Raw genomic sequence first — 9,739 nt, 5'->3', positions numbered from 1 at the left:
TTTTCCTTACGCAAGAATTTTATCTTGGATTTGAATAGATAGATTCAATACCATTAAGTAAAACCGTCGAGCCGATCCTGGCACGAGAATAAATTATTTTATGAGTAAACCGCATATGGTTGGCTTTGATTTGATCTGTACCATCCGAGGAAGAAATTTAAATAATTTGTACCTCTCGAGAAAACGAAAAAACCGCGAAAATAATAGGATGTCGCAAAATCTATACTCCTAGCAGGAAAAAATTATATTTTTGTTACAAAAATATTACAAGCAGTTTCCTTTTAATTTGTACTATTCGAAAATATCAATTTTTCTATTTGTACCCTTCGCAAAATTTGGGAAAATTTAAATTATCACAGATCAACTCAGTCGTTTATACGTTCGTACCTTCTGTGCAGGTGCGGTGGATAATATTCGATTTTTCAAGGAAAAAATCGAACGAATGTCTTCTATTTAATTTGTACTATTTGATAACTACAAATTTTCCATTTGTACCCCAATCGAAATTCAAAGAGAAAGGAGAGAAATGTGGAAGATTTATTAAATTCTTATTTATGTAATAGATCACATGTTTTAAAAATAAAAGTCAGTTTTAAAAAAAACTTCATCTTAGATTTCATCTATTATTTCACCAAGCTACGAATAATGAATTAAAAAAGATTGGTGTCACAAGAGTTAATAAATCTATTTATTAGTATATTGAGTAATATTCAAAATCAGATTAATTAATTAATTAAGTTCTCTTGGAAGGACTCGATTGATGTTAGTCTGTATCTGGATCGACGTATTGAGATGGTGATAAATCGTCGACGTCTTGTGCCCGCAGGTCATCCTCGCCTTCTGGGATATCTACTACTGCAATATCAGGTAAATTGTCACGAGAAGCCCCGCTGTAGTACCTGTAGACAGATGAGAGTTTTCTTACAGTTGCACGCGCTCCCACAACCCTTCTTGTAGCCGCATGAATTCATCTGCAAGAGGTATTTTGGGTCTGAATCCCTGGACGTAATTTTGGGGTTAGGGCCTTGTTGTCAACCCCTAGGAGAACATATTTTTATCTGATTGTATGTACGCAAGGAGTGAAATCGCGTTTCGTATAGAAAGTAACCTGGTAAGATTGAAGCTGATTGCTGTTGCAACGATTAGTTGGTACCGCAGCTCGTTGAGGTTATGTTAAGACTCGCTTTCTTGCTGCCGCTATCTCGTGCTTTTTTTTCTACTATGGATATCATTTGCATCTTTCCTAAGCTAAAGAAGCTAGATATAGAATCACAACTACTGCAGGCATGGATGAAGAGGAAAAGCTCTGGTTACAAAGAGGATTTTTAAGATGCGATACTGGATTACATGATACCTGATGCTCTGCCCCTTCCACATTAATTTCAAAACATTTCACGTTGGTTTGAGATCGAAGTAAGGATGACCAGCAAGTCAACGTCTTCACCAACGACTGCCGCTATATCATAGGTAGAGGCAGCAGTTACAGCTGTAGTGATGATGAGTCTATCAGCATCTTCTTCTGCTTGGAGTACATGAATTTTGCTATTTTTCATTTTTCTTCTTTTCTTATAAGCTTCATGAAACGAATCTTGTTTTTGTCGTTTGACTTGGATTATTCATTGGGCCAATATCATTAACAAGTATGCAAAAAATCAAAACTACTGAATTTGACGCATACTTTTCCAAACTTTCAGGCACAAAGTTACTGGATTAGAGAGTTCAAGCTTCCATTTGATGTTAAAATTATGCTATAACTTTAATTTAATAAGCTAAGCAGCCATACAAAGATTGAAAAAATCAAAAAATTGTTGCTTAGGCAAGGGACTATATGGGGACTGGGACTATAATTATTTTCGTCTACTGGAATAATGACTTTTTCTTCAACCGATCAAGTGCCATTTTCAGCGGTCGGCTTTCAGACTACTAAGTTAATTTTCTACTTGTTACATCTATATGTAAGAACATATTGCTTCGACAATAAACAAAGAGATAATTATTAAACCGAAGTAAAGCAGTATTTTTTGCCTCTTAGAAGTTATCTATGAAGTTAATAGCCCAATCACCATCATACTATTATTTTTGTTTGCTAGTTTACATTACAAGCTGCCAGGACAATACCATTTTACACCTTATACCTTTATTTATTGTTATAAACTATTTCATCATTACATTGTTCCTAATTTTAATAAAAAAATCTTGGAATTGAATTTACCCAAATAATCTCCCACTATTAAGATATTTGAATAATATTGAGTTCACTGACATAAAAGTACCTATATATACTAACTGGTTTGGCATATGTTGTCTGCTAGTACTGAATAACAAACAATCCGATAAATCCTAATAAATTAGATAACTATTCATAAAAGATTATTTTTATTTCTAGATTTTTGTTGTTAATCGTTTTTGTATGTGGGTATGTATGACGTGTTATTCGAAAACATCCTAATTTTTAAATTTAGAGATCTAGGACGTCACATGGTTTACATTAGACGTGGAGCGAAACATTCGAAAAATGTAGATAATATAATAATACATCACTTTACGAGGTCTGGCTATTAAATAACGAGAATAGTTAAGTAAAACGGTTTTATTGAGAAAATTGTTCTACAATCGAATACTCCCCTTCAATATACACCCCTCCCCACGCCACACACCTTTCCAGACGTTTTTTCCATTGAAGCAGTACTGGAAGTCTTCTTTGGTGAGTGCCTTTAGTAGCTCTACTGTTTTTTGCTTAGCAGATCAGTTGACGCAAGATTTGTTTATCAGGAGTCAGATTTTTTGGCACGAGTCAAATTTTTCTAACCGTTTCTTTATTGGCGTTTACAGCCTCGGTAGTCGTCCGGATTCTCATTCGATGATCTGCACGCACAATTTGGTTGATTTCGGTCACTGTTGAAACAGTCACAGGGCAACCTGGGCGCTGGTTATCTTTAGTGATCTCTCGGTCTCTACTAAAGTGCTTACACCACTCAAAAACATGCGCACGAGAGTCCATTGATCAGAGCAGTGCTGGAAGTCTTTATGGTGAGTGCCTTTAGGAGCTCTGCCGTTTTTGCTTTACCGCTTCCATCGACCCAAATCGGGGCCCTATCAAAGCAGATCTTTTTCTAACCTTCTAAGAAAATCAGAGCAGACCCGTTGACGCAAGATCCGTTCGATTGTTCCACGTCTTCCAATCCATCTATTGGAAAAAACTTCGTTTAAATCATTTCTAACTGTACGTGCAGAATGCGGTGGAGCTCCGGTAGTAGTTGGTAGTAAATACATCGATCTATTTCATTTGGATGATTAACATCGGGAAAAAGTCTTTGTAATGTAGGCTCTAAGAAGTTAATCTAAAAATCTGGATAAACCTCACCATTAACTATTAATAAATAAGGGCCAATAATATTATTGTTAATAATACCAATGTAAACGTTCACCGTTTTAGGATATTGAGTATGAGCCTCACACACTCAGTGACGATTTTCTCTGCTCCAATATCTACAGTTCTGTTTGTTAACCGTTCTGTTTAAATGAAACTTCGCTTTATTAGACAAAAATATTTTGTTTATGAACTGGAAATCTGCGTTCATTCTGTCCATCAGCAATTCACAGAATTCTTTGCTTTCTATCAGGATCATCTTTATTTAACTCCTGAACCAACTGAACTTTGTAAAATAGATGATTTACTTACATCATTATTAGCGGCAAGTTTTCGAATGGTCTTATGTGGATTTGCTTCAATTTCTAGAACTTTTTTCATCAGTAAATTTAAACATTTCTACCTAGTTTTTCAATATTTCTTACATGTCCAGTCCCATGAAACTTTTTTCAATTTTGGTCACTGTAAATTGCGAAACGTGAAACCTTCCTATAACTTTTTGTTCTAGTACTACAACCAATCATAATTGAATAATCTATCCTTTGATTCTCCGATAATTGAGCAATAATTGAATTTAATACAAGCTCAAATATTATACTGAGGTTTTTTACCTGTTTAAGGTAAGTAATATTGTATTTAGGTCCTAAAATTTCATGTATTGTTTCGAATGGTAGATTTGATGATGATCTTTCCGAGTTAAAAAATGGACATTCTGCGATTATGTGGAAATAGTTCAGGTTTCGCATCAAATAAGCAGCTATGGGTCAGTATCGTTAGAAGAACTTCATCTCTGCTCTTTTTCGATAGTATTGACCATGAGTCTCTTTCACTTCACGAAGTTTATGTGTGGACGTTGGTGGACGATGGTGGAGCCTACATTTGACAGTATTAATCTTTCGGAAGGTGTTGTAAGCTTTCGGGCTTGGATCGGAGTGTTTTTAATAATTATCAGCCTTTCATGATAGGTCATGAAGCGGTCTACAATATCTTAATTTCCGAGGTACATACATATTGTATTGTTTGACAGGCTTGATGTGAATAGAATATATTTTGGATCGATTAACTCTCCAAGTGATATCACGTTATCTTGGATTTTCAGGTTATCAACAGCTGGAAAATTTTTTGTAAGAAATTGTGGTTGACTAAGTGTAGATGAGTATGTTTTTGTTGGGTCAGAAGTCTCAACATTTGTATTTGTCATTATTAATTTCAGAAATATTCGCTTGGATTCGAGAAGAATGGAGAATGATTTTGCGAATTCGGTATAAAATTGATAGCTGTGTGTAACAAATTCACTATTTTAGTATGAATATGTGCGATAGATTCTACTTACAGTAATATGTTTCTGGGTTTAGAATACTTTTGAATACTAGAATATTTCTATCTATAGTTTTATAAATTTTTAGAACTGTGATAACTATCGAAAAAGAGTTGTTTTTATAGGAACTGACACTTTCACTGTCATTGACTTTAGTAACTTTATATACATAAAAAACAGCAGCCTACTAGATTCATATCAATTGTTTATTGGGCTTTTTGACTAATTATCAAAATTTCACACCTTAAGAATTAATTTTCTCAGTTATGATTGCATCAGATTTGGAAAAACTTCATATTACTTAGCAGAGGACTGAAATTCCTTTCCAGTAAGGTGCCACACGACCTCATTTTTTTTTTAAATTTTCTAGGGGGAGCTGGATGGTAATAATATTTTCATAATGTGAATTGTCAATTTGAGAATAAAAATCGACCGGTTTCAGGTTTTTTTCACATTGTAAACAGGGTGTCCCACGACGAGTTAAAACTATCTGTATATGGCAAAATACTTATAATGAAATCATGAAAATTTCTAAGTTTGGGTTTACGGATACTATCTTTTCAACTAAAATATTTTCAAAGTCGACTGTAACTTTGTTATTTTAAATATAACACCTTGTATATTACTACATTTTCGAAATTTTAGTGTACCTAAAAACTTTTTTCGAAAAATGTATACTTTTAGAGTTATTAATTCTTTTGTAAAAAATTTTACCGTTGCAGTTCCTTAGAAATTATTGTTTTATCGAAGAGACCCTTTAAAATATGAAAATAATTTCCATTCGATTGCTTTAAGCAAGGTCAGACGTATTTAAATCTATGCTGAAAAAGTTTTCATTTCTATACATGTTGTCTATAAAAATTTAACTTCATAAATATCAAACTTCACTATTTTTTAAAATAGAACCACCCGTTTTTTTTGTATTTCAATGCATTCAAGGGTAAAAAATAAGGCAAATGCGTGTATACTTTCCTATACTTAAATCTCACCATTATCCAGATATTAAATGTTTTCTGTAAATTTTTAAAGTTGCAGGTGTGGTCTGAATTTTATTTTAGCCCGTTAATACAAGCACTAAGAAATAAAAAAGTATTTTTCTCCATCTTATCAAGGTCTGTAAAAAATAACTGGATATCGGTAAGGTTTAGGTAAAGAAAAGTATACATGAATTTGCCTTATTTTGACCCCCGAATGTATTAAAATAGAAAAAATCGGGCAGTTCTATTTAAAAAAATAAAGAAATTTGATATTTATGAAGTTAAACTTTGAACACTTTTTATATACACCCTGTATAAAATGAAACATATTTCAACATAGATTCAAATACCACTGACCTTGCTGAAAGTAACCGAACAGAAACCATTTTCATATCTGTAAGGGTATCTTCGTAAAAAAATAATTTATAAGGGTCTGCAACGGTCATATTTTTCAGAAAAAAATTAAAAACTCAAAAAGTATGCATCTTTCGAAAAAAGTTTTGAGACTAAAATTTTAAGTGGATTTCAGAAATGTATTAATATGCAGGGTTTTGTATTCAAAATAACAAAGTTACAGTCGAGTTCCGGTAGAACCTGAAGTCGACCATATTTGAAATTATTTTAGTTAAAAAGATCGTATCCAAAAACCGAAACGTAGAAATTTTCACTATAATATAATAACCCTAAAATTAATTCCATACATAATTGTTAATACACAGCTTGGAAAGAGGAGCATCCGTACGTTTTTGAGAACCATTACCTCAAAAATAGGACTGTAATTTATACATTATATTGTACTTTTTTTCTGAACGAGTATGAAACAAAACAATAAAAAATGACCATTTTGATTACTAGACATTGATTCGTAGATATTATGGTACATTTCACAGTTCTATAATTGTTTGAATTTTGATACAAAAATCGTGTAGACCCGTGTTATTTCCGGGAAACACTTTTCATTACAAATGCGTGTATCGATTGAATCACCCAAATACTTTCGCAATTTATGAATGAGAAGAAAGCAGGCTGGAATTTCCGCAGTACGAAAATAGAATGCCAACTGAAATAACTACGAAGAATTCGCTTCATAATCTCAAACAAAGCTTAAGTTAAATTTAAATATTATAACGATTCACTATACTCACAACATAACCAATAATAAGGAAAAATAACGTGCCACTTTGAACTATAAATATATTTACTTTTCTCACCTTACAACCTACATACTTCAAATTTTTAAAACTGGACGATTTTGAGTTATTTATACGTTCATAGTTTCATTTCATCACATCTTGTGAAATAGTAGATTGAAATATGTGAAATGTTCAGCCCCGGATCTACGTGAGGGGCAAACGGGACCCATATTCTGAGCAGCTAGTTTAAGGGGTGGATGTTTTGGTTCGAAACAGATTTTTGTTCTCGATATAACGGAGTGTGAAATATTTTACATGATCTTCAAATTTCTCAATTTCTCACAGTTCAATATTTTAATAGCCCAATTTAAAGTATCGATTTTTGTTTGTTCACTGCTATCGATTGATATTCGATTTATTTCACAATAAAGTAATATCTCAATGAGAAGATTTGATAACTTTACTAAAAATTGATAAATAATCAGCCTCACGCCGATGGCCCCAGTATGGCGGGACGTTAACAGTTACCACGAAGGATGAATTGATCAAAATTCACGATCTCGTATTGGCAGAGTATCTATAAAGGTACGCGGAATAGCTGAGACTCTAGGCTTTTCAAAAGATTTCGAGGATCATGTCGTGAATGATATTGTGGACAACAGGAAGGATTTTTGACGCTTTCGCTTACTCCGAACAACAGGAACAACCGGAAGAAGTATTTGACACTTTTCAAGCATAATCTGAAACAGTTTTTGCATCGTTCGATGAATATAGATCAGATAATAATCAACGAATACACACCTGAGATAGAGAAGGCGAAGAAATAATAGAATTCACTTGACGAACGTACTCCAAAAAATGCGAAGATTTTCTTATTGGAAAGACGATGGTCACTATTTTCGGGATTGCATAACATGTGACTTATATCGACTAACTGCTAAATAGAGAAGGTATAGGGATCTAATGTAATTATTGGGACTACTCGATGCTAAACTGATTCTATTTTCCGGAGAAGAGAGTATTCGTCCAGCATCTGTTCTCGCTACGACTAAATTGGTCAAATTGAGCTACTAACAGCTACTTCATCCACTGTATTTTATATATTTGATTAAGAGAGGATGGAAAAAAAATTGAAAAAAACATAACAAACTTTGAGAAGATACTATTTGGAAGTGAGTTTTATAAAATATTTTTTTATTGTAGTATAAATACTTGACCGCCTTGATACTAGCACTTAGTTTCCATGGCTTTGAATCAAGGCCATTAAGTAGAACCTAGGATTTTCCTCCTTATGTTATTAGGAGCTTAACAGAGTGTTCAAATGTCCAACAGAACAGACACTACTGCCTATGAATATTTTAGCCAGTCCGCGGCCATATGCTTTCAACCACACCTATTTGTTTTCACCTTTTTCCAAATCTTGTAGTTACGGTCCCTATCAACAGTTTAGTAATTTGGACAGCATTCGACCGTATCATTTCTCTTAAGTCAAAGATTCAAAGCAGCAGTACCGCCCTTTTTCTTGTCATCTCATCTCGTAACATTTCAGCATCAGCTTAGATTTTGTGGTCATACTTTCTAATGCTATAAGTGCTACATCATTCACTAATTTGGTTTTTTGCACCAAACTAGCCTGTGACGAATATGGCCATTATGTCATACTGCATGAGGTCGTACCATACTATCATGGAATCATTTGTCCATACCTCATCTGCATTTGCTTATACTTTCTTCCGCCAGCTTGAAATTCATCCATATAGTAGATATTGTTATCTGAAAGCAATTTGACCTATCATTTCTCCCTGCTGGTGAGCTTGGCTATGAAATTACTATCAATCTCTATCCTGTGAAAAGTTTTTATGAAGATTCTCTGCGGTCCGTGCCATCTTGGCATATATCTTTACTTGGCTAGTGCGCTATGACATACTCCACACTGATACTAATTTACAGAAACCAAACGCTCAAGAAAGTCACTGGGGTAGCTGTTTAGTTGCCTTTTTTGGGACAGTGCTATAGATTTTTCAATGTTATTCCGCAGTCCTATTAACCTAGACTAGAGAAGCGTAATTGAGTCTGAGCTTAATGTTTCAGGAGAATAAAAATTATGCGGTCTTAGGCCTGACGCAAATTGAACCCAGTCCATGTATATCTTACATGGAACACAAGCTTGTACTATTTTGTCTAACCTAGTGGCGCATATCAAACCCACTCCAAAGCCAGTCCAAATCCAAGTTGTTTCCTCGTGCATCGAGTTGTGCTTGCAACACAGTTTCATGGATCGTGGATCTGTCTGTGTGAACATTTTCATTTTATGTTGTTCATAGTATGAAACAAATAACAATTTGATGCTCATGTATTGCGGTTCTGGGACATAAACTGTTGTGTATATGTGATGATAATATTATGATATCAAAAGCATGCGTATAAAAGTAAAGATGGAAAATTAGCAATTGAGCTTCTGAGCTATTACAGGATCAATTGTGTAGCATTGTTTTCATTCTAATGGAACATGTTATTTTTGTAATTCCAATAAAGTCGTCAGTTTATGACTGAATGTCCAGACGACGGATTAAGTAAATTGTTTCAATCAAAACATTATTTCCAATGAGAAAAACAAAAAAAGTTTATGATTGCTTTTGTTTCTGTCAGCAGATGGAAAAAATACTAATAAAATCCACAATTTTAATTTTAACTTTACGACTTCAATTGGATCATATCCAATAGAAAATTCTTTTGTTCAGTTTCAAGCTATTAAAACAGTTATTCGGAAATATCAAGGTTAGGTACTGATTTGTATATAATTTATATATTATTTGGATTACATCATCCAAGACAATTACATGAAAATGTAGCATATATATATATATATATATATATATATATATATATATATATATATATATATATATATATATCGAAGAATACATTCCGTTCTTAATTG

Source organism: Diorhabda carinulata, chromosome 5 (genome assembly GCF_026250575.1).
Source record: "Diorhabda carinulata isolate Delta chromosome 5, icDioCari1.1, whole genome shotgun sequence".
NCBI classification, from domain to species: Eukaryota; Metazoa; Arthropoda; class Insecta; order Coleoptera; family Chrysomelidae; genus Diorhabda; species Diorhabda carinulata.
The sequence above is the reverse complement of the archived record's forward strand: the minus strand, read 5'-3'. Positions refer to the sequence as shown.